The sequence below is a fragment of the Hyperoodon ampullatus genome (genome assembly GCF_949752795.1).
Source record: "Hyperoodon ampullatus genome assembly, chromosome: 4".
Lineage (NCBI taxonomy): Eukaryota > Metazoa > Chordata > Mammalia > Artiodactyla > Ziphiidae > Hyperoodon > Hyperoodon ampullatus.
Window position 1 is genome coordinate 110,797,738 of NC_136917.1, and position 21,367 is coordinate 110,819,104.

A 21,367-nucleotide genomic window follows, 5' to 3' on the forward strand; every position below is an offset into this window, starting at 1 on the left:
CACATTTAGTGATATTTACCTTATGAAGTAACTAAATCCAGATGAGCATAGAGCTCACATCACTGTAAAAAGAAATTGTTTCCTCATGCTTGCTGCTCCCATTCAGGGACCAGAAACTGAAAACTCTGAAAATTATCCTTGTGCAACTAGGAAATTGTGGACGGAAATGCAAAATAGTTTTATTTGTATATAAGCCCAGCCATAGAAACCATACAAAATCTTGCTCTGCAAAAGCCCTCCAGCCTTTGTAAATCAGGCTTTTTACACCATGACAGATTAACAACCAAGGCAAAAAATTCATGCACGTGGAGTTGGAAATGGAATCCTCCACATGTCCTTCTTGATTCATGTCCACACTGAGGTACAACAATGTTGAGTAGTACTTTGTGGATTATAAGAAAATAAATAAATAGAAATTAAAGTACCATCCAAATAAAAGAAGTCTGAATAATTCAGGGACATTTTTTGAGGCATGGCCAAAGGGAAAATTCACTGTAGTGAATAGCTAAACTTTCAAGAAAACACACTTCTTTGTGTGTGGCTTTTATTTTTTTTAGGACTGCCTGCTCTGTAACTGTATTTGAATCAGTTTGATTTGTGTTTGTCAAAAGTAACTTCCAGTGCCAGATAAACACCTCAGTGTGTTTTCTTTGGATTTTATTTTTAGCTTTTTGTTTTTGTTTTGTGTTTAAGGTAAGCTAGCCCCTTGGGACTAGAACAATTTTCCTGTTTAGGGTAGTTTGAAAAATAGGAGAAAGCGTCTTGCTTCTTGTTATCAAAGATACATGACTGTAGATATAATTTTTCTAAAAACATGATATCAGCCTACCAACAAGAGAAAATGCAGTACCTGGCGCCCTAAATGGATTAAATCAGCCTCCCCACAATATCATACTGGGATAATGGGTAATATTCTCTTCAGAGATATTTATTCACTCTGACTTATTTTTGAAGAATATAGAAAAATTTTGCTGCATCCAGAAGTGGACACATTTCCAATTCAAGGGAGCAGACTTTGGGCTGTCGCTTTAGGGATACTGAACTCTCTCAGCCGCCCATACCTGACTTGACATTACACGGGGGATACCGCAACCCACTCTCGGATTTCCCGAGTCTGAAGGCAGTATGTGGCCTCCCAAACTAGATATAAAGTTAATATCAGTGTCTGAGGTTTCCAGCTCCTCCACAAAAACCTGTGGCCCCCAAGTGGCACTAATTCATGAGTGTCCAGGTTCACAACTCAGCGAGTCAGGCCTTGTCCTGTGCAGTCTGAGCAGGATTGAACGTACCCGGATAAAAGTACGGAACGGAAAGGGTTAATCAGAATCCTCCTCTTCCTCCTCTCCCCACTACCCCCGTCACCCCACTCCACCCCCATTTGCGCCTGGAGTATCTCAGCAGACGAGCAACTGGAAACCACAAACGCTCAAACTGGCGAGCAGCAACTCAAACTAAACCTGGAGACCTGGCTTAGGGAAAGGAGTTTTAGACCAAATATCTTAATGAAGGTATCGGAAGAGAAAAGGTGGTACATCTGTGCCCTCAAATAGCAAGGATTTCTTTTAGGTTGCAGTTGAAGCCTCAAAATACATTTCATGACCCTAATGCCCTTTATTCCGAAAGATCCCGAGAGGTGTTTGCAGAAACGTCCTGCAGGAAAGCAGAACGCAGTGGGAGCGTAGAACCCTCCCACCCCCCGCCGTATACGCCTGGCCACCGCGTCCAGGTAACCTTTGCTGCGGAGTCGGGGCCGCAAAAGCAACAACCTTCGCCCACGTCCGTGCGTCCTCCAAGCCAACCGCAGCCCAGGGGCTGCAGGACCCATTTGCCAACCCCGGTCCCAGCCCCCTGCCCCGCGTCCAGGCCCCAACCTCCCGCACGCCCTGCGCGGTCCCCTCCCTACTCCCCACCCGGGGGCAGTCCCTTATCTCCTCCCGAAACCTACCGGCGCTCGGAGCGCCCACCAGCAAATTCCTAACAGCCCCAGCCTTCCAGAAAAGCAAAAGAAGAAAAAAAGAAGACCATGACATCACGGGCAGGTTTATTTGGGTTTGTTTGTTTGCTTGTTGGCTCGATTAAATACTCGTGGAAGGTGAACGTACCCCACACAGGAGAAGTTTGATGTTGACAAACTTCTGGTGGCAGCGAGACTGTGTCAGCACAACTTCCGGGATAATGAGAGCTGCTTTGCAGCGAGCGCAGCAGCGGCGGCGGGAGGCGGCCACAGGACGGAACAGCAAATGCTATTCAGCCCCAGCAGTTTCAAGCCGCCCGAGCTGGGGAATTACTGTAGTCGAGCTACAGCTCTTACCGCCGGCGCTGGATCTGGGCGCGCGTTAGGGGGGGAAGCTGCAGGCACAGGGCGCCGAGAGGGGAGCTTTCAAGTTACTTTGCTCCATCCCTACACCCGGCAGAGGCTGGCAGGCCGCGTCGTAACTGCCAACATCTTGGTCCCTGCTCCTTTGGGCGGCCGCCCTGGAACCAACCAACTTTTCTCTCCCCCAAAACTCCCTCTTTGTTTCAAATAGGACTCTCCAAAATTTATTCTTGGGAAGACTGACAGCCGGGGTCAAGAAACAGCTGTTGAAGTTAATGTTTCTTCCTCCCACTTCGTCTGATGGTTGTGCCCTGCCAAGACAAAGTGAGAGGCACTGCCTGGTGGCTTCTTTAAACAGACAAGCATTTAGCCAAAAAAACAACAACAAAAAAAAAGGTGGGGGGGAGGGCGGCTATTTTCCTGCTTAACATACAATCTGATCAGAAATGCAACAGCATGTGCCTTTCAACTTGTGCTGATTACTTGCTGAAAAGATGCTGCAGCTTTTAGTTTTGAACACTTTGAGCATTGGGGGCAGGGATGGTGGGAGACGTGGTTGACACTTTCCATGTTTTGGTAAAAGGGCAAAAATGTTAAACCTTCCTCTTTCTGACCCACCTCTCCCCCTCTAAGAATGGTAGAATGGCCTGGGGCAGGGAGAAAAGAGTTGCATTCCTTTGCAAGGTTTAATTCACATTTCAAAATTCATATCATTATGCAGAACAAGGACTTGCCTAGAGCTAGGCAAATTGTTTTCATTTGGAGACCTAGGCCAACCTGGACCTTTCTGCCAGCTCTTTGCAGCTCTTGGTGGCTTTCCCCAGATTAGGCCTGTCCCCTCTCCTGTTATCCAGCCCAACACCTTGGCGCAGAGGGCGTACACTAGGGGAAGCTACCTTTTTTTTTCTGCTTTTTTCGGGGTGATGGTTGGTTTTAGCACAGCCCTTCCTCTGCTCACTGTGCTGTTTAGGGTGCCCTGTTGTCTGCCTGAGTCTCCATCCCCTGACTGAGCCCTCCACAGGTGGCCAGTCTCTGCAGTGGGAGTGGGTGATTGGGAACTCTTCCTTCCACATCAGGAAGCTTAACCACTCTTCCACCTGACCCATTCTCCTTTGGGAATGCGCTGCTCTCATGGGCCTCTGTCAGACACAGTCATATGAAGACATAAAAGGCCTTCCTACTCCACCACGAGGTTATCCTGTCACTGCATCGCAATGCAGTGCCATCACAAAGTGATATTGCATCAGACCCAGGGATATTTTAGGAAGCTCTCAAGCAGGGTCCAACCAGCCTTCCGTGCAGGAATCACGGCCATACTGCCAAAAGGAGGGCTGCAGAGATGCTGGACAGGTGGCAGTCATGCCCTCTCTATTCTCAGCTCCATAACCCACTCGCACCCCCCAGCCAGTCAGGTACACTCAGTGGCTTCCCCACCTCTCTCTGCCTAGCTCCTAGATGCCACCACCTTTGTTTTTCCTTGTGTCTCTTTGCAAAGTATTTCAGTCTACCTTCTGATGTATTTCCTGTTTTCCTGTCTATCGTGGTCACTCACTGAGACCTTAATTCGCATTTGTTCTTATTAACTGAATCCCCTGAATTACACTTGGAGTTGCCCTGGCTGCCGCACACACTGAGCCTCCAACTTGCGTGTCTGTAGTCCTCCTTGGTTTGCTTGACTTGGGTGAACTTTTCTCCTCTCAGACTCTGGATCGCCCAGCTGGACTGGCATGATAACAGCGGCCAAGAATCAGTGGCCCACCCTCTGCAAGTGCCCCCGTTTCTGAGTCCTGCTCATGCAATCCAGCAGCCAATTGACTTAAATTCCTTCCGCTTTATTGTTCTCCATCCTTGGAGAGGCCAGTGCTTAGCATCTAGCAGGGCTGTAAGGCAGACCTCCGCTGATCCTGGAGTTGTAATTCCCCACTGCTGGCTCCTGCAGTTTTATTACGGCCTCCTTTTTTTTTTCTGAGATTGACAGACATAAACCTCCAGTGTGGAGGCCTGCAACAGCACCCTTAAAGGCTTCTTTGTGTGGAAATGTAACCTTAGGGCAAAGTCGGCCCAGCTCCAGGAAAGGCACACTATCCTGCCACAGGGAAGTACTGTGCTGGGACAGACCTCAGGATTCCTCCTTCTGGCTGGCTACCTGGCATCCTCCCAGGGACAATGCTTTCTTCCTCTAAGTAGAATTTTTTGTGGGGGGACTGTGGTGGATTGGGAATAGTACTGTAAGAGGATACCTGTAGTGGCTGTCCAGTGAACTCTACATGCAATCAGAGGAATCAGATGTCCTTCCTTCAGTGGTGGGTCTCTAAGTGCAACCATTCCTGAAGCCCTCAAGCACCGGCCAGGTCAGGGTGCCCCCTGGTAAGGGAGCTCCTCTTAAAGCTAATGCTACCCTTCCCAATGCCTTTGAATCACTTAGAGGATCTGATCTACTCATACAGGTGTTGGCTTAGACAAATTACTCCAAAAAGCAAAGGTGAAAAGATACAGAATCTTAATTTATCATGCAGGATTAAAGTCAGATTTAAATCAGGTAGAATTATTAAGGGATTTAGAGCTAGTGTCTCTTTCCAAAGAAAAAAAGGACCTAGGGACTTCCCTGGAGGCACAGTGGTTGGAAATCCGCCTGCCAGTGCAGGGGACACAGGTTCGAGCCCTGGTCCGGGAAGATCCCACATGCCGAGGAGTAACTAAGCCCGTGCGCCACAACTACTGAGCCTGTGCTCTAGAGCCTGCGAGCCGCAACTACTGAAGCCCACGCACCTAGAGCCCATGGTCCACAACAAGAAAAGCCACCTCAATGAGGCCCACGCAGTGCAACGAAGAGTGGCCCCCGCTCGCCACAACTAGAGAAAGCCCGCGCACAGCAATGAAGACCCAGTGCAGCCAAAAATAAATAAATAAATTTTTTTTTTTAAAAAAGGACCTAAAGAATCCTCTTTGTTGAAGGGTAGTGAGGTCGGGAATGTAGCATTTTATGTTTGAAGGGTTTTTTCTCTCTCTCCCTTTTAAATGTTCACTTATATTTCAATCAGTCAAATGAAACAGTAATAGGAAATTCAGATGTATGTGATTAGGTTTTAACTGTTCCATATAGACAGGTACAAAAAAGAAGAGATGAAGGTGTGCACTTGTCATGACAGAGGACTCCCTGTAGGAACTGGGACTGTGCCTGGATTAAGAGTCAGGTGAGTTATAGCTGGTTAGAGAAGACGAATTTGAAATCAGGGAGAGGTAAGTAAGTCACAAGTACAGTTCACATGGAATCTTGTTGAGATGTGGGCATTCAGTCCTATAGCCCCAGGAACTGGAGTTATTAGTACAGAGAGGTTAACACATACTTTTAGTCAATGTTTCTGAAAATGTATTCTCACAGAGTCAAGAACATGAACAGTGAAGGAAATGGAAACAAGATGTCTTTGCATAGTATTTGAGATTACAGAACATGGACAGAAATAAAAATACACATGCAATTATTTTTCCCCCTTCCCTTTTCATTCTAAATCTAGGCAAGAGTTTAATTTAGGATTAAAAGTGTCTGTGTTGTTTCTCCTCTAGCTTCTCCTCCAGTTATCCCATCCACACTCCAGTTCTGGTTTTGGGCAGAACTGCAATTGTCCTTTGTAGGGAATTGCAAGAACTCCTGTGCTGGTTTTCTAATGTGGGAAAATGTCAACTGGGGAGGCAAAGACCACCAAACTAGTTTCATTATGACCCAAGTTACACTAAATCCAGCCCTTCAGTGGTGGGCAACTGACCCAGCACACTCTTCCTCTGCAGCACTCATTAAAATGTTATTTACATCTTACAGCATGATCCGAATCCAAAAGTTGGAATTTTATCTTGGCAAATAGAAAAAGAATACTCTTGTGATATCTGGGCCTGCAAAGTTTTAACTTCTACTGTGGAACTGCTGGTGATTGGCGAAATAAGTTCGTATCACTTGAGAGTGAGCTCTTCCCATTTCAGTTCAGAGAAGCTGGCGGGGAAGTAAAGAACAGATGAAAAAACCCATGGTCACAAAATCAAACTTATCAGCCAGATAGATTTTAACTTTTACCTTCCTCTTAAAAGTGAATTTATTGTTTGCCAAAAGTACAAAGTCAACAACTCTGAAGAAAGCATGCTTCATACTTTGGTCCCGAACCCTGCAGCAAAGGTGATGATTCTTCATAACTATGCCCGATCTCCTTCCCTTAGAACTCTCATTCACGTGACCAGAATTATTCCAGATCAAAAACAATATAGTAAATCCCAGTCACTTGTAGGTGAACCAAACTGTCTGGATTCTTACCTCAACCAGCCAAATTAAATTAACATTTTAATGATGTGTTTCTGGCATTATTCATGCTTCATAAAGAGTAACTCACTTTTTTATTTTTTCTTGGCTGCGTTGGGTCTTCGTTTTTGCACGTGGGCTTTCTCTAGTTGTGGCGAGCGGGGACAACTCTTCGTTGCGGTGTTCGGGCTTCTCATTGTGGTGGCTTTCCTTGCTGTGGAGCATGGGCTCTAGGCGCACGGGCTTCAGTAATTGTGGCATGTGGGCTCTAGAGCACAGGCTCAGTAGTTGTGGCGCACAGGCTTAGTTGCTCCGCGGCATGTGGGATCTTCCCGGACCAGGGCTCAAACCTGTGTCCCCTGCATTGGCAGGCAGATTCTTAATCACTGCGCCACCAGGGAAGTCCAAGTACCTCACTTTATTTGACTCAAGGCAACAAGGCTAAACAAGTGATTCTAAAAAATGGATCACTTCCAGTCTGAAAATTAAGTTTCCTTAAGTTCTTCTGAGGCAGCAAATATTCTTCGGACTCTATAGGCCCAACTATATGATGCTACCACCTTCCCAAGATAAACATTAAGAATTGCACCTAGAACCAGTTATGAGAATAATTTTTTGCAAAAGCAGAGGCTATCTCTCAAATGGCAATAGGCCAAACAGCTAAGACCTCTGGAGATGCTTGACATCTTGCCATGTGTCATCACAATCAGATCCTGGATAGGGTATTCTCGTCTGAGTTTCGCTGACTACCAGTAAGGGGCATGTGCAGAATAATAAGTGATTCAAGTTTTAGTGCCCCAGTTACAACCTAACATGCCTAATAACATTCCCTAGAAGAGGGCATAGGGACTGTGTATCAAAGATGGCATCAGCTCTTCACCTGTCAACAGCCTGATGATACCTGGCTGGGAGCCACCTTAATTCTGTGGTTTGTAAAATTCTGGGATATTGTGATTACTATATGGGACTCTCAGCTGAAAACAGTGAGCCCTTTCTCAGCTGCAGATGGTGAACAACAAGGTCAACCACAGAGGTTTTTTTTTTTTTTAAAAGCAAAATTTAGGGACTTCCCCACCGCTCCAGTGGTTAAGACTCCGCACTTCCAATGCAGGGGGAGTGGGTTCAATCCCTGGTCGGGAAACTAAGATCCCACATGCCACATGGTGTGGCCAAAAGAAAAAAATTAAAAAAACATTAAAATAGAAAAGCAAAATTTAGGGGAAAGCAACCACTTCACTGACCCAAGGGAGCTTTTGTTGCCAAATAGCCATCTCAGACCCCAGCAATTACACAGTACCTATGTTTTCCAAATGTGTTTGCCCCCAAAAGATCATAGCAATATAACATTACTATGAAGGTGTCTTCCCATTTCTTTTCAAAGAAGTCACATGCCAGTCTGCAGAGAAATACACAGGGAGTCTTCAAATTTAAAAGTACATCAAGAGGCCTTCAACACCATGCATCTAATTATAATCTAAATATAAATATAATCATGGAATTATCTAAATATAATCATGCCAATTAACAAATGCCATCATTTTTCAGCATTGCACTAGCATTTGACTTTCTTTTCAGGAAAAATTTTCACAAAGAAACAAAATTATTGTCTCTTGGCAGGATTTATTGCAGATGTGACAATTAGAGAGAACCATAAGAACTTGCTTAAGATGTGACTACCAGGTGGTTGGCTGGGCCCATTCACTAGTAAAGTGATTTGTTCTGAGACAGTCATGTTTGGGATTCTGATGCTTCCCTCAGCAAAACTGCAAATTATTTTTTTTCATAGAGCTTTGAGGTTGTCCATAAGTCATTGCAACGTTCAATGCCAAATCCTCACATTTTCAGAGATAAAGAAGGCAAAGAAGGAGAGAAAGAATGTGTAGCTCATTATCCACAAGTTATTTTCCTGTAGCTCAGGATGTCGAGAATACTTTTTAGAAATTTTTCAAGGCGATGACTCCCAGCCATTTTCCATAAAAGGGGTATTTTTGCATTTCATGTACTATCCCAAGAGTGGATGTAAGAAGCAGTTTGTTTTCACTCTGCAACAAGGGAATTGACCTAAACAATTTGTCTTGCATTTCATAATGACCACAGTAGTGAACTAAAACCTTTTTTTTCTATATTTGGTTCTTCTATGATACAATTTTGCAAGTTAATACATATAAACTTTGCCTAAAAGGTCAAATGATTTTTTTCTTTTAACAATGTACACTCTAAGTTTTTAACTCTTCTGAAATGGGTCATAAATCCAAGCTAAACTCTAATTGATAGTTAAGTACTTTCCTTGTATTTCAAAGAGTTCTAAAGAACAAGTTGGTGTAATTAAGTGGTAAATATTATGGCACACTACCTTATCACTCTAGGTTATGTTATATAGCACATATAAGGCATTTTCATCCTAGATATTGAAGATGCCATACAAAGTGAGTCTGTAATTCAGATGTCTCAACAACAACTGTTTAAAAAGTGATTTTTGTTGCAGCTGAATTCAGAACGCAAAGCCCTTCTGATTATCCACTGCTTAGGCAGAATACAGGCAGAAGAGAAAGTGTTATTGTGTTTATGTGCTTCAACTCTCCCATAAAAGGATTATTTCCAGGAGTGGGTAGGAAGACCAAGCCTACAGAAATCTTGGCAAACTCTTATTCAGGAAAACTATAGAGATTTCATGGATCTTGCTGTTGTTTGCCAGGAGGTATTACCTTTCTCCAAATTCCATTCATGCAGCTGGTTTCCTCTTTTCTCCTGGGGTAAACTTCACAGTAAATATACACATCAATTAGTGCCATGCAGAACATTTCTTCCTTCCAGGTGACGATTAGCCTATAATCTGCAATGAGGAAGGAGTCGGTCATAAAAATTGAATGCAGGCTCAATCGTCACAGTGCTGGGTTCAAATCCTGATTCTGTCTTAGCAGCAGTGTAACCTTGAGTCAGTCTTAAGTTCCTCACTCATAAAATAGTGCAGAAGATTAAAAAAAGTACATACCCATTGTTCACCATCTCGCTTCATTAGTATCCCCATCAAATGCACCCCGAAGCTCTCATAAGATCTGGATGGACCTCTAACTGGCCTTTGGAACAGTCTGTGAATTTCCTTTCCCATGGCAGCTAAAGGATTGCATTTCTCTCTAAAAGTTAATACCTTACACTCAGTGTAATACCTTATACTCTCAGCTAATGTTTGACCCATCAAAACCTAAGCAAAGAGTCAGAAGTCAGACAGTCAGTTTCTCAGATGTCCCATCACACAGCTGTATGCAGTTGCTTAGACAGTGGTCAATGATGACCAGGTGTTGTTGCCAACCTCCTTCACTGAGCAGCTTCTCATCTTCTCAGTTAGACTATGAGTTTTCTGACTACAGGCTCTAGCAGTCTCATAGGTCCTTGTATCCCTCTGGGCACTAAGTGCAACACAGTACCTTGAAAATAACAGATTCTCAGCAAATGTTTGTGGTTTGGTTATTTTGAGAAAGAGTTCTGGGGTGTTTATAACAAAACAGGTTCATATTGAAGAAACAGGTTCAAAACAGGCCTATAAAAGCTCTTTCAAGGAGAATTCTGTTTGGTCACTAATGTAGTAACAGCTCATTTTTCTTTTATTTTCCTTTTATTTTTTTCACTCTGGCCCTGTCTCAACTATACTATTTAAAATACCTTTAATTGGTTTTTATCATATTTGAAAGTGCAATAAATTCTCATTAAAAATAAGGCTAGGTACACCTGACACTAACACAACATTGTAAATCAACTATACTTCAATAATAATTTTTTAAAAAGTCGACATAGATGGGCTTTCCCCATTTTCCACATACCTGTTAGAAAATGATTGCTAAGGGCTTTCCTGGTGGTGCAGTGGTTGAGAGTCCACCTGCCGATGCAGGGGACACGGGTTCGTGCCCCGGACCGGGAAGATCCCACATGCCGCGGAGCGGCTGGGCCCGTGAACCATGGCCGCTGAGCCTATGCGTCTGGAGCCTGTGCTCCACAACGGGAGAGGCCACAACAGTGAGAGGCCCGCGTACCACAAAAAAAAAAAAAGAAAAAAAAAAATGATTGCTAATATTTTGGAACATACTCTTCCAAGTCGTTTTATTTATTTATGTTTTTGATGCATATATTAACATTTATTATTATTTCATAGGAACATGGTTACACTGTTCATTGTCTTTTGGAACTTGCTTTTTTTCATTTAACAATGCATTGTGAATGTTCCTCCATGTCAACACACACTTCATTCTTTTTTAGAGCTGTATAGTACAAGTTTCTTGTGATCCAACTATTCATTATCATTATCTGAAGCCCTGTAGTTGCTAAGTTGTATAGGAAAGCAGAAATAGGTCATAACAGGAAAATATCCACTAATGAACTGGTCACTTACTAAATTAGTCCCTACTCAAATAGCCCTCCCGATTTAATACCAGCATTTACCCCACTCAGCCAATTTTGCTGATTGTAGATGTTATAAACATCCAACAATACAATGTAAATAAAATGCATTTCAGCTGCCATGTAAAATTGCTAATCTTGCAAAAGATGCAGGATTTTATGAAGTCATTGAAAGTGATTCTGGAGAACTGTTCCATAACAAAATGAGTATATGGCAGTGTTAGACCAGTTAACAATTAAAGATGAGAAAAACAACAAGGATGATAAGAGGATAAGTTCTTCAAAAGGAAAATTATTTGAATATCAAAGGATTAAGAGAGGCTCTCAGGAAAATTGATGAAGCCCTCACATCTTTTTTCAAAATGACCTTTGTATGATTCTGCTATAAAAGTCAGTGTGAAGTAAAGTGTGTCAAAATTTGCTATCAAGTAATTTTGCTAGAAAAATTAACCCCCTCAACAAATCAACACTTGATTTGTCCTTTGTTTACTCTAAAAATTAGAGCATAGTTGCAATTAGAGTTGTTATATGTATATCTTCAAAGATAAATCATATTTAAAGATAAGATAATCTTTAATTTTTTCAAAACAAAGTCTCAATCAAACCTTTTTTTTCATTCTTCATTTTACAATGCTAAACTCTATTTATTACTTTTGCAGCTTTCATCAGCCATATAATGGCAAACAGAAGAAACAGACGCTGAAAATAAGGCTCCTAATAGACTAATCAGATTCCCTAGTTCTCTCTCCATGAGGCATTTAGAGGCAGGACAGGCCACTTTGCAAGAAGTAAAGCCCCAGGGTGGTTGGATAATTCACGGGAGGGAATAGGCCTTAAGAAAGGAGACAGGCAGTGGACTTCCTCTGGCACTAATCTGGCACATTGATGTTTGGGCCTAATGTAATTTGAAAAAAATAAAAAAGATGTAACCTTATTTGTGTCCAAGCTGGTAAAGCAAGTTATACCAGTTAAATGTGGGTATATCAGGATTTATTTTTAGCAGTTACCTACTGACTGATATTTGGGTTGTTTCCAAGTTTTTGCTACTAGAACCCATGTGGCAATGAACAACTTGGTGCACTTGTATAAGCATCTCTGTAAGAAGAATTCCTAGAAGTGAAATTCCAGGGCTTGGCAAAAGATTTAACGTTAAAAATGTTAATAGGCATTAGCAAATTGCCCTGCCATTTAATGCCACCTACAGTATCGGAGAATGCCTGTTTCTCCACACCCTTCACAAAGGGACTACTATCACTTTTTTGCCAATCTGATTGCAAAAACATGCTATGTCCATTGTTGTTTTCATTTTCAATAATATAAATTCTTGATCTGCAAGATAAACATTGCTTACTGCCTGCTTAAAATCTTTAGAAAGAGCCTCATTATAGACTCTGGAAAATCTGCATGAGAGGTGCAGGGAGAGATCATCTCAGCCCTGGTAATGAATGGGCAGGAGCTAAAAAAATGAGCTTACCATGGATTCATCTGTTTAAAAAATCTCTTTTTGAAACTATTATAGTCATTGCTCACACAAGGTAAAGTGTTTATAGTCAGTAATAGAAGATGGAGATAACTTTTTTTGCAGATTCCTGATTGCAGGACTGTGAGTTCCTTTACAGATTTTAAAATATGTGAACAGGTGAGGTCAGTAGATCCTGAAACTAGATGCCTGATGTTATCCAAACCCATACTCTTTCCATTAGGATTTTGGCCAAAGAAAGTGGCTGCATTCTAAGTGAAAATTTCTTAGGTATATGGAGGACCTAAAAAAGAAACAAAAAATATCCACTAGAGTGTGCATTTGTCACAACCCATCAAATGGTAAATTAAGATGTGTGCATTTCACTGTGTGCAAATTTTACATAGGAAAGAAACCATAGAGTCCTCAAAAAATTAAGCATAGAGTTACCTTACGATCCAGCAATTCTACTTCTGTAAATATACCTAAAAAAAATGAAAGCAGGGACTTGAACAGATAACTGTACACTCAGGTTCATAGCAGCATTATTCACAATAGGCAAAAGGTGGAAGCAACCAGCTGTCCACTGATGGATGAAATGATAAACAAAATGTGCTATGTACATACAACAGAATATTATTCACCCTGAAGAAGGAAGTTCTGACACATGCTACAATGTGGATGAAACTTGAAGACACTATGCTAAGTGAAATAAGCCAGTCACAAAAAGACAAATATTATATGATCCCATTTATATGGGTACCTTAAATAGTCAAATTCATAGAGACAGAAAGTAGGATGGTGGTTGCCAAGGGCTAGTGGGAAGGGAGAGTGGGGATTTATTGTCTAGTGGTGTAGAGTTTCAGTTGGGGAAAATGAAAAGTTCTGGAGATGGACGTGGTGATGATTGCACAACAAGGTGAATGTACTTCATGCTACCAAACTGTATACTCACATATGGTTCAAATGGTAACTTTATGTTATGGATATGTTACCACACTAAAAAAATGTTTTTAAAATCCAAAAACAAATATTGAACTCTAATGATATGCATGCTGAAGTGTTTGGGGGCGAAATGTACTAATGTCTGTAACTTATTTTGAAAGGTATCAAGAAATGAAGATGAATTGACAGATTGATAGAGGAATGAATGAATATGTGATACAGTAAACATAGCAAATGTAAATTGTAAATGTAAATGTAAATATATGGGTGTTCACTGTGCCATTCTTCCAACTTTTTTTTTTTTGTGGTACGCGGGCCTCTCACTGTTGTGGTCTCTCCCGTTGCAGAGCACAGGCTCCGGACACGCAGGCTCAGCGGCCATGGCTCACGGGCCCAGCCGCTCCGCAGCATGTGGGGTCTTCCCGGACCGGGGCACGAACCCATGTCCCCTGCATAGGCAGGAGGACTCTCAACCACTGCGCCACCAGGGAAGCCCGTTCCAACTTTTCTGTGTGAAAGTTTTCTTAATAAAATGTTTGGGGGAAATGATCTAGGCTAAAAAAATAACTAGCAAATGAGAGACTCTTTTCACCACAAATTCACATTTTGCTTTTGTTAATTATGGGGAATAATTTTGCCGTGGAGAGATCTTCAAGCAGATTTAAAGAAATAGGACTGATTTTTTTGTTTGTTTTTAATAACGGTGAGACAGAAACATTTATTAAACAAGTATGGGACAGGTATTGATTCACAAGTGACTCCCTGATATTAAAAAAAGAACTCAATATCACCAAAGTTGATAAGCATCTCTGTATATCAAAGGCAAGAATCATGGTTCAGCTTTTTCTTCCATTTGTAGGATTTGAGCATGTGCAGAGGGAAAGAATCCCAACCTATTCAGTCAAATGGAAAAGATGACATAAATAGATTGGCTATGATGACATGCAACTCTACAGTGTTTGAGAGACTGGAGGTCCTCCTGATAAATACTAGCTCATTGCAGAAGTATAGCAGATTATAAATAGCAGCTCTTCATCTCCTCATAGAAACATTTTAGAGAGCTCTACATTCCTTTTCTTCAGTTCATTAAAAAGTAAACAGAGAGAGATGGCCTTCATTTCTGGGATCTCTACATTGCAGCAGAGGCAGTTTTTATAATTAGAGAAGCATGTGATCATCCTATCCAATAACATTCTTATTGCAGTGAAGTAAACATCCAAAGTTTCAGAGGGGCAAACTCAGTGCCTACAGGGGCAGAAAAGTAACTCCAGTGAGTAACACAGGCCAGTCCAAGGAGGAATTGTGACCTCCTAGAGAACGCTTATCCTGACTAAAACAGGAGTCCATGACTCAGTGCTAGCCAACTGGCCCAAGAGAGCCAGATATATCAGTTTTTTACGAGCAGTCTGAAATCCATGTTTTTATGTGAAATCTTCCAAAATTAAATGCAGGCAACAAATTCAAATGTTTTCAACAATACTGTGTGGGTCAAACAAAACACTTCTTTGACTTCTGGGGTCTATAGGTTGGCTCCCCACATGTGACCTCTAATGCATGTGTACAGGATGGGATAGTCCAATACTCTTTGGTGCTAAAATTCAGTAGAATTCAGATCTAGCAATGTTTCAACTCTTTGGGATTATATGCTCACACCCACTGTCCTCAGTGTCTCCCTTGTAAATGTGGAATATGAGTTGTTCAGGTCTTTACCACTTTACATAGAAAACAAACATTTGACCACTGCAATGTTTGCAAAATTCACACAGTAAAAGTGTCTGGAAAGCGTGCTTTGTGTCATGAACCTCTTGTGTCCCCCCAAAGACGTGAGTTGACAGAAATATATAATTCATGGGGTCCTCAACTTATTTACGTGTAAAAATCTCCATTACGTGTTTGAAACTAGAAAAATATTCTCCCATAGGATGATAGCTACTGTTGAATGAGTGCTGTCTCTGGATCATTTACTGTCTGAGGCCCCTTATATATTTAGCTTTTTAAATTTTTACATTATTCTCCCAACTTTACAGATGAGGAAAGAATGGGCCCAGAATAGTTGCATGACTCGCCAAGCTGGTAAGTGTCAGAGCCAGGAATTGAAAACACGTGAGCATCAGGCTCCAAGCCCTGCTGTTCTTAATTCTTCATCACCATAGTGCCTATGATTGGTGTTCTACCTGGTGCTAAGGCAGTCTGAACAGGCTGTAAAGTACTACTATATCCATAATGTACTTGTAGAACTATATCTTTTTTTTTTTTTTTTTTTTTTGCGGTTCGCGGACCTCTCACTGCTGTGGCCCCTCCCTCCGCGGAGCGCAGGCTCAGCGGCCATGGCTCACGGGCCCAGCCGCTCCGCGGCATGTGGGATCCTCCCGGACCGGGGCACAAACCTGCGTCCCCTGCATCGGCAGGCGGACTCTCAACCACTGCGCCACCAGGGAAGCCCTAGAACTATATTCTTAATACTCGACTTCCAACAGAACCCATCCTCAGGTATGATTATGCTTCTTTTTTATTTACTTCCCTTGCTTTTATGTAGGAAAAATATGTTTAATTACCCAGGTGATGCATAGATACATTCTCAGTGTGAAATATCCAAACAACACAGCAGCCTACAAGGCAGGAAGGAAAATTCCCCTTGGCTTTCTCCTCCAACACTGATCCCTCTCCCCCTCTGATCTCTGGCTCTAACACTGTTAATAGTATGGCTTCTTTCTTCCAGACTTTTCCTATGCATTTACATACATACATGTACATATATAAATATGCATGGAGCTATGTTTCTATGGTAAAGACATTCAGAATTCCACCTTGGGATGTCAGCACACTTTTCTCTTGCAGCCCTGGCAACTTCCCCAGCTCCAAGTCAAGGTTGGGAGGGTCTGGCGTGAGGTGGGGAGGGAGATCCCTGAATTAGTTATCTCCTGCTACATAACAAACCACCCCACAGTTTATCAGCACAAAACAACGAACATTTATTATCTCACAGTTTCTGAGGGTCAGGAATCCGGGAACAGTCTAGCAAGATGGTTCCAGCTCAGGGTCTCTCAGAAGGCAGCATTCAAGATGTCAGTTGGGGTTGCAGTCATTTTGAGGGTTCATTGGGGTTGGAAGATTCACTCCCGATTTGGCTCATTCAATGGTTGTTGGCTGGAAGGCCTCAGTTTTTCGTTGGCTGTTGATAGGAATCCACAGTTTCTTGCCATGAGGTCTGCTCCGTAGAGCTGTTTGGGCGTTCTTATGGCATAGCAGCTAGTTTTCCCCAGAGTGAGCAATCTACAATTCTCGAGGGACAACAAGGAGGAAGTTGCAATGTCTTTTATGACCTGGTCTTGGAAGTCACAGACCATTGCTTCCACCAAATCCCATTCATTAGAAGCCAGTCTTTTTTTTGGGGGGGGGCGGGTACACGGGCCTCTCACTGTGTGGCTTCTCCTGTTGCGGAGCACAGGCTCTGGACGCGCAGGCTCAGCGGCCATGGCTCACGGGCCCAGCCGCTCCACGGCATGTGGGATCTTCCCGGACCGGGGCACGAACCCGTGTCCCCTGCATCGGCAGGTGGACTCTCAACCACTGTGCCACCAGGGAAGCCCTAGAAGGCAGTCTTTACATCCAGCCCGCACTCAAGGGTATGGGGGTCAGTTTCCATCTTTTGAAGAAAGGAATGTCAAAGAACTTGTGGACATATTTTCCAACCACCTCAAGGGCCATTTTGTGTGGGAAAAAACAAAAAGGACCAAGGCAGACTCTAAGATAAGGGCAGAATCTTCTGAGTAACAGGGAGGAGGGGAGAGGTGCAGAGATAATGAGGTAGCAGGGTGGTGAGAGGTGGAATAGCATGGCTGGCAATCCTGGCTGCACATTAGAATCACCTGGGGAAATTTCAAAAGTCCTCCTGCCCTGGTCCCCACTACAGATCAATTAAATCCGTATTTCTGAGATGGAGGCCCAGGTATAAATAATGTTTAACAGCTCTTCAAGTGCAGCCTGAGTTGTAAACCATGTAAAGGCAGAGGTACTGGAGTCCAGCTGAGTCTGGGCTCCAGTCCCAACTATGCCAATTAAGTATCTTGTGATCTTAGGCAAGTTAATTAGCTTTTCTGTGCCTCATCTGTAAAATGGGGATATTAATAGTACTTCCTCATGGGGTTGTTGTGAGGATCACCTGGTTTAATAACCCATGTAAATTCCTTGAACAGTTCCCTGCACAGTAAGTGCTGGGTAAATGTTACTATTGTGATTATTAGTAGCATTTGCTGGATTTTTCCTCCCCCTTTCCAAGTGCCTAAACCCGGAGAGGCGTGTGGCTTCCTGTGCCCCACCCTCCTCCTTTTCCCTTAAGAGGAAGGTACATAGACTCTTCAGCATCCTGCTCAGTCTCTACAAGCCCTGCTGGCCCTCAGGTAAGCTGGGGAGCTGAGCTGTTGCCCCAAAATTGTGGTCGTAGACATAGAAGAACCTTCTGCCTGTGGGGAGGTGGCAGGAGAAAGGAGCCCTCGGGGTGGGAGAGGAAGGGAAATGCCCCTCTGCCTCACAGGGAATTGAGAGACAACATATTATATGTCACATGCCTTGCAGTTCCTTCAAGAAGCCTTTCCTGATCTCTATTTCTCTGAATGTCTATAATATCAACATGGTCCCTAAATTACCTGCTGCCATTTATTTACTTACTGTGTTTTCTTTCCTTCACCCAGTAAGTTCTTTTAGAGACGAGAACTATGTCTTCTGGGAGAAGTATCAGTAAATGGAAGGAGGGGAAGATGAGGAAGGAAAAAGGGATGTCTTGTTTAGATTATAGATACCTCTGTAAGCTTCAGAAACTTACATGTGTGTATTTGGAATTGTACTCTGTTTCTTTAACTCTCTCTTCTTTTCCCCTCACACCCCTACAACACCCCTTCCTCTAACCACCATTTTCACAGAAAAAATAGCATGAGTCTTCTTTCTCCTGCTTTTACAGCAGAGGTTAATAAATTGTCACGATTACAGGGTATTCCCAGCTAATACTGATGAGGCAGGTACAGAAATAAGCTAATGGGTTATTTCCTATAAAGAAATGTGTTTTCCAAGCATAAAAACACTACTCTGTGGTAAAGTAGATTTAGTTTTTTCAAGCCTGCTAAGATAGAAGTTGGGGGGGGTGGGGGAGGATAAAGAATAAAATAATTAAACTATAAAACTAAACTATAAACAACTGTAGGATTGTTGACGGAAGTCCTACACAAATTTTTTCCCTGTTCTCCAACATTAAAATAGTAATAATTTGAATAGAATGTATCTTCATTCACTGCTTTTTAAAAACAAAATCCCTCTATTCTGCAAGTTTATAATTTGAATCTTAAAAGTTAAAAATCTTTTAAATAAAATATATTAAGCAAAAACATAGTTAAAGCCCCTGCTGTTTGTTAAGTGTGCTTTTATAGTAAATGTGGATGACAAAGGAGAACATGGTATTAATAGTTAAAACTGTGACAGTAAAGGGCCTAATTTCAGTAGCACTTGGGCTTAGTTTTCTAATATAGACACGAACATGATGGCTAAAAATTCTGAGAAGGTGAGACCTGATCTCGTGTATACCAGTGGTATCAATACATGCTATCTTGTTAGCAAGCATCTAGATGCTAGAAAGAGGTCACTCTAGATTCCGATTTCTCCTCAGTTCATTCATTTCTGCCAATGCAGGGAATCCTGGAATTTAAGCCTTATAAGCTAGAAATATAATCAGCCCTAAACCTAAAAATTATTCTAGAGAAATATGGCCTGGATGGTTAAGGTTATAATAACTGTTACTTACATAAATAGCTGATTTTACTGGTCTGGTTAAATGATTCCCATGTGTCCTTCTGAAACTTTCTGCAGTCATTCTTCATTGACTGCCATCTCAGCTATTTGAGAAGAAAAAAATGATGTACTCAAGCCTTCTTCATCAATGAGCTCAGCCAATAACCCAATAGAGGGTTCAGTGGGCACCACTGACCTTCCCAGGAAAGCTACCAGCCTGAAAACGGAGAAAACATGGCACAGAGACACTGCAGTAAAATTCAAGAGACTAAAATAAACTCAGTGAGCCTGCCTGGTTGCTAAACACTGAATACATTTAAGTGCTATTTCGATAAGAGAGCATGGAGGCTTTTTAAGAATTTCATTTTTAAAACTCTAGTACAATTTTGTTCTTCTAACAGCATCATCCTGTGTCTGTGTTTGTTCCCAGTGAGGTCATTATTAAGTGAATTGAATTATTGTTCTGTTCAAATGACCTGTGAATTCAACAGCGTGAGCCGAGCCCCAGCAAGAAATGTTTTATGTATTATTGGGAGATGGCCATCTGTGGCACAAACCGGGCCTCCCAACATGCAGAAATGTTGGGAGATAGTTTATGTTCAGTTTTATCTATGATCAGAATTCCATTTATAAGCTTTTTTTCATCCACTTGTCAACACTGTTCACTATAGCAACACTGAAAACGGCCAGAAATGAACAGATTTATCAGAGCAATGTGAGGTCAGACTGTATGTTTCAATTACTGTATATTGGATTTTTATCATACATTTTAAATTTTGTCCATAAAAATAAGAACAATGTAGTAATAAAAATGGAAGTAGTTTTCTCTGATCAACTTCCAGTTATTATATGTTACAAAGTGAACAAGCTAGATTGCATGACTTTTATTAGATAATGTCTCACATTATACATGTATATTTTAAACATAACATTGGTTGTCCATGCCAAGAAACATGGATTAATTTTTTCAAGTCTGAAGAACACTGCTCTTCCCTCTCCTGCATGTATAATGAAACAGCATGGCAATATGTAAAGTTAAATTTTAAAATTGCAGATTATATTTAAACCACACCCTCCCAACCTTTTCATATCCTTTTCAAGTAAACTGTTGGTAATACTAGGGGAATGTCAGACCAGATGAATGATTTTACATCACCTAAATATACCCAGATATTCTGTATTACAGAGTGAAATGATTTTAGGTATCTCTTCTGGCTGTATTTTGGTAGTTGTTGTTGTACTGATCCCTCAGTTAACAATAGGCATCTCTTATAATGAAGTATAAAATCTCACAAGTGAAAGAGGACTTTGACAAGCAATTTTCTTCCCTCCCTCTTTCCTTCCCGTCTTTCCTCCCTGCTTGCTTGTTTCCTTCCTCTCTTTCTTTTTTTAAAATAAAGACCTTCTAAGTAGTATAAAGTAGTGTTCACTTTACACAAATAGCTGTGCAATTAAAATATATTCTGATTTTAATTTCATTTGTAAGTGGGGAGTGTTTGTTAGAGAAATGACTTGTATCTGCAAACAGGTCAAGAGATAAGCTTTGTTCACAGATGTATCCCGGGAGTCATACTACACTCACTCACCTTCAAAGTATCATAATGAAAATGAGGATAATGATGATGATGATGATGATGGCACAGTAACTGGCGATCAAGAACACTTTGTGCCTGGAGCTAGGCTAAGTGTTTCACAGGCATTGTCTTATTTGCTCTTCACAATAACCCTATGAAAGCAGATAATGCCATCTTTAGATGAGGAAACGGAGGCTTCAGAAGCTAAGAAACTTGCCCAAGGTCACTTACTAGGACTCCATCCTAGGTGTGTGTGAGCTCTCAGGGTGGGACCTCTCTTTGAGATATGATGGAAAGTGTAGACAGTGTGGGACTATCTCCAGTTTCCCCCAGTCAGTAGTGGAAGTCAAGCCAAGCAGAGGCCTGTGACTTTGCTGGGGCTGTGGGAGGCCTCAAACTTCTGATCTGGAAAGTGCCCACCCTGGGCTCGCTGCTTTTTTCTGGGGCCTAAGGCCCTTGGCTCTAGTCCAGATCACTTCATCAAATCCTTGCTCTGTGTCTTCTCCATAGCCACCTCCCTGGTACACTTTTGATTTTCTGGTGCAAATATTTTGATTTAGTATTTGCTTGATGTTTCATACTGTGACTCTTTATTCTTGGTGTTCTGGAACACACAT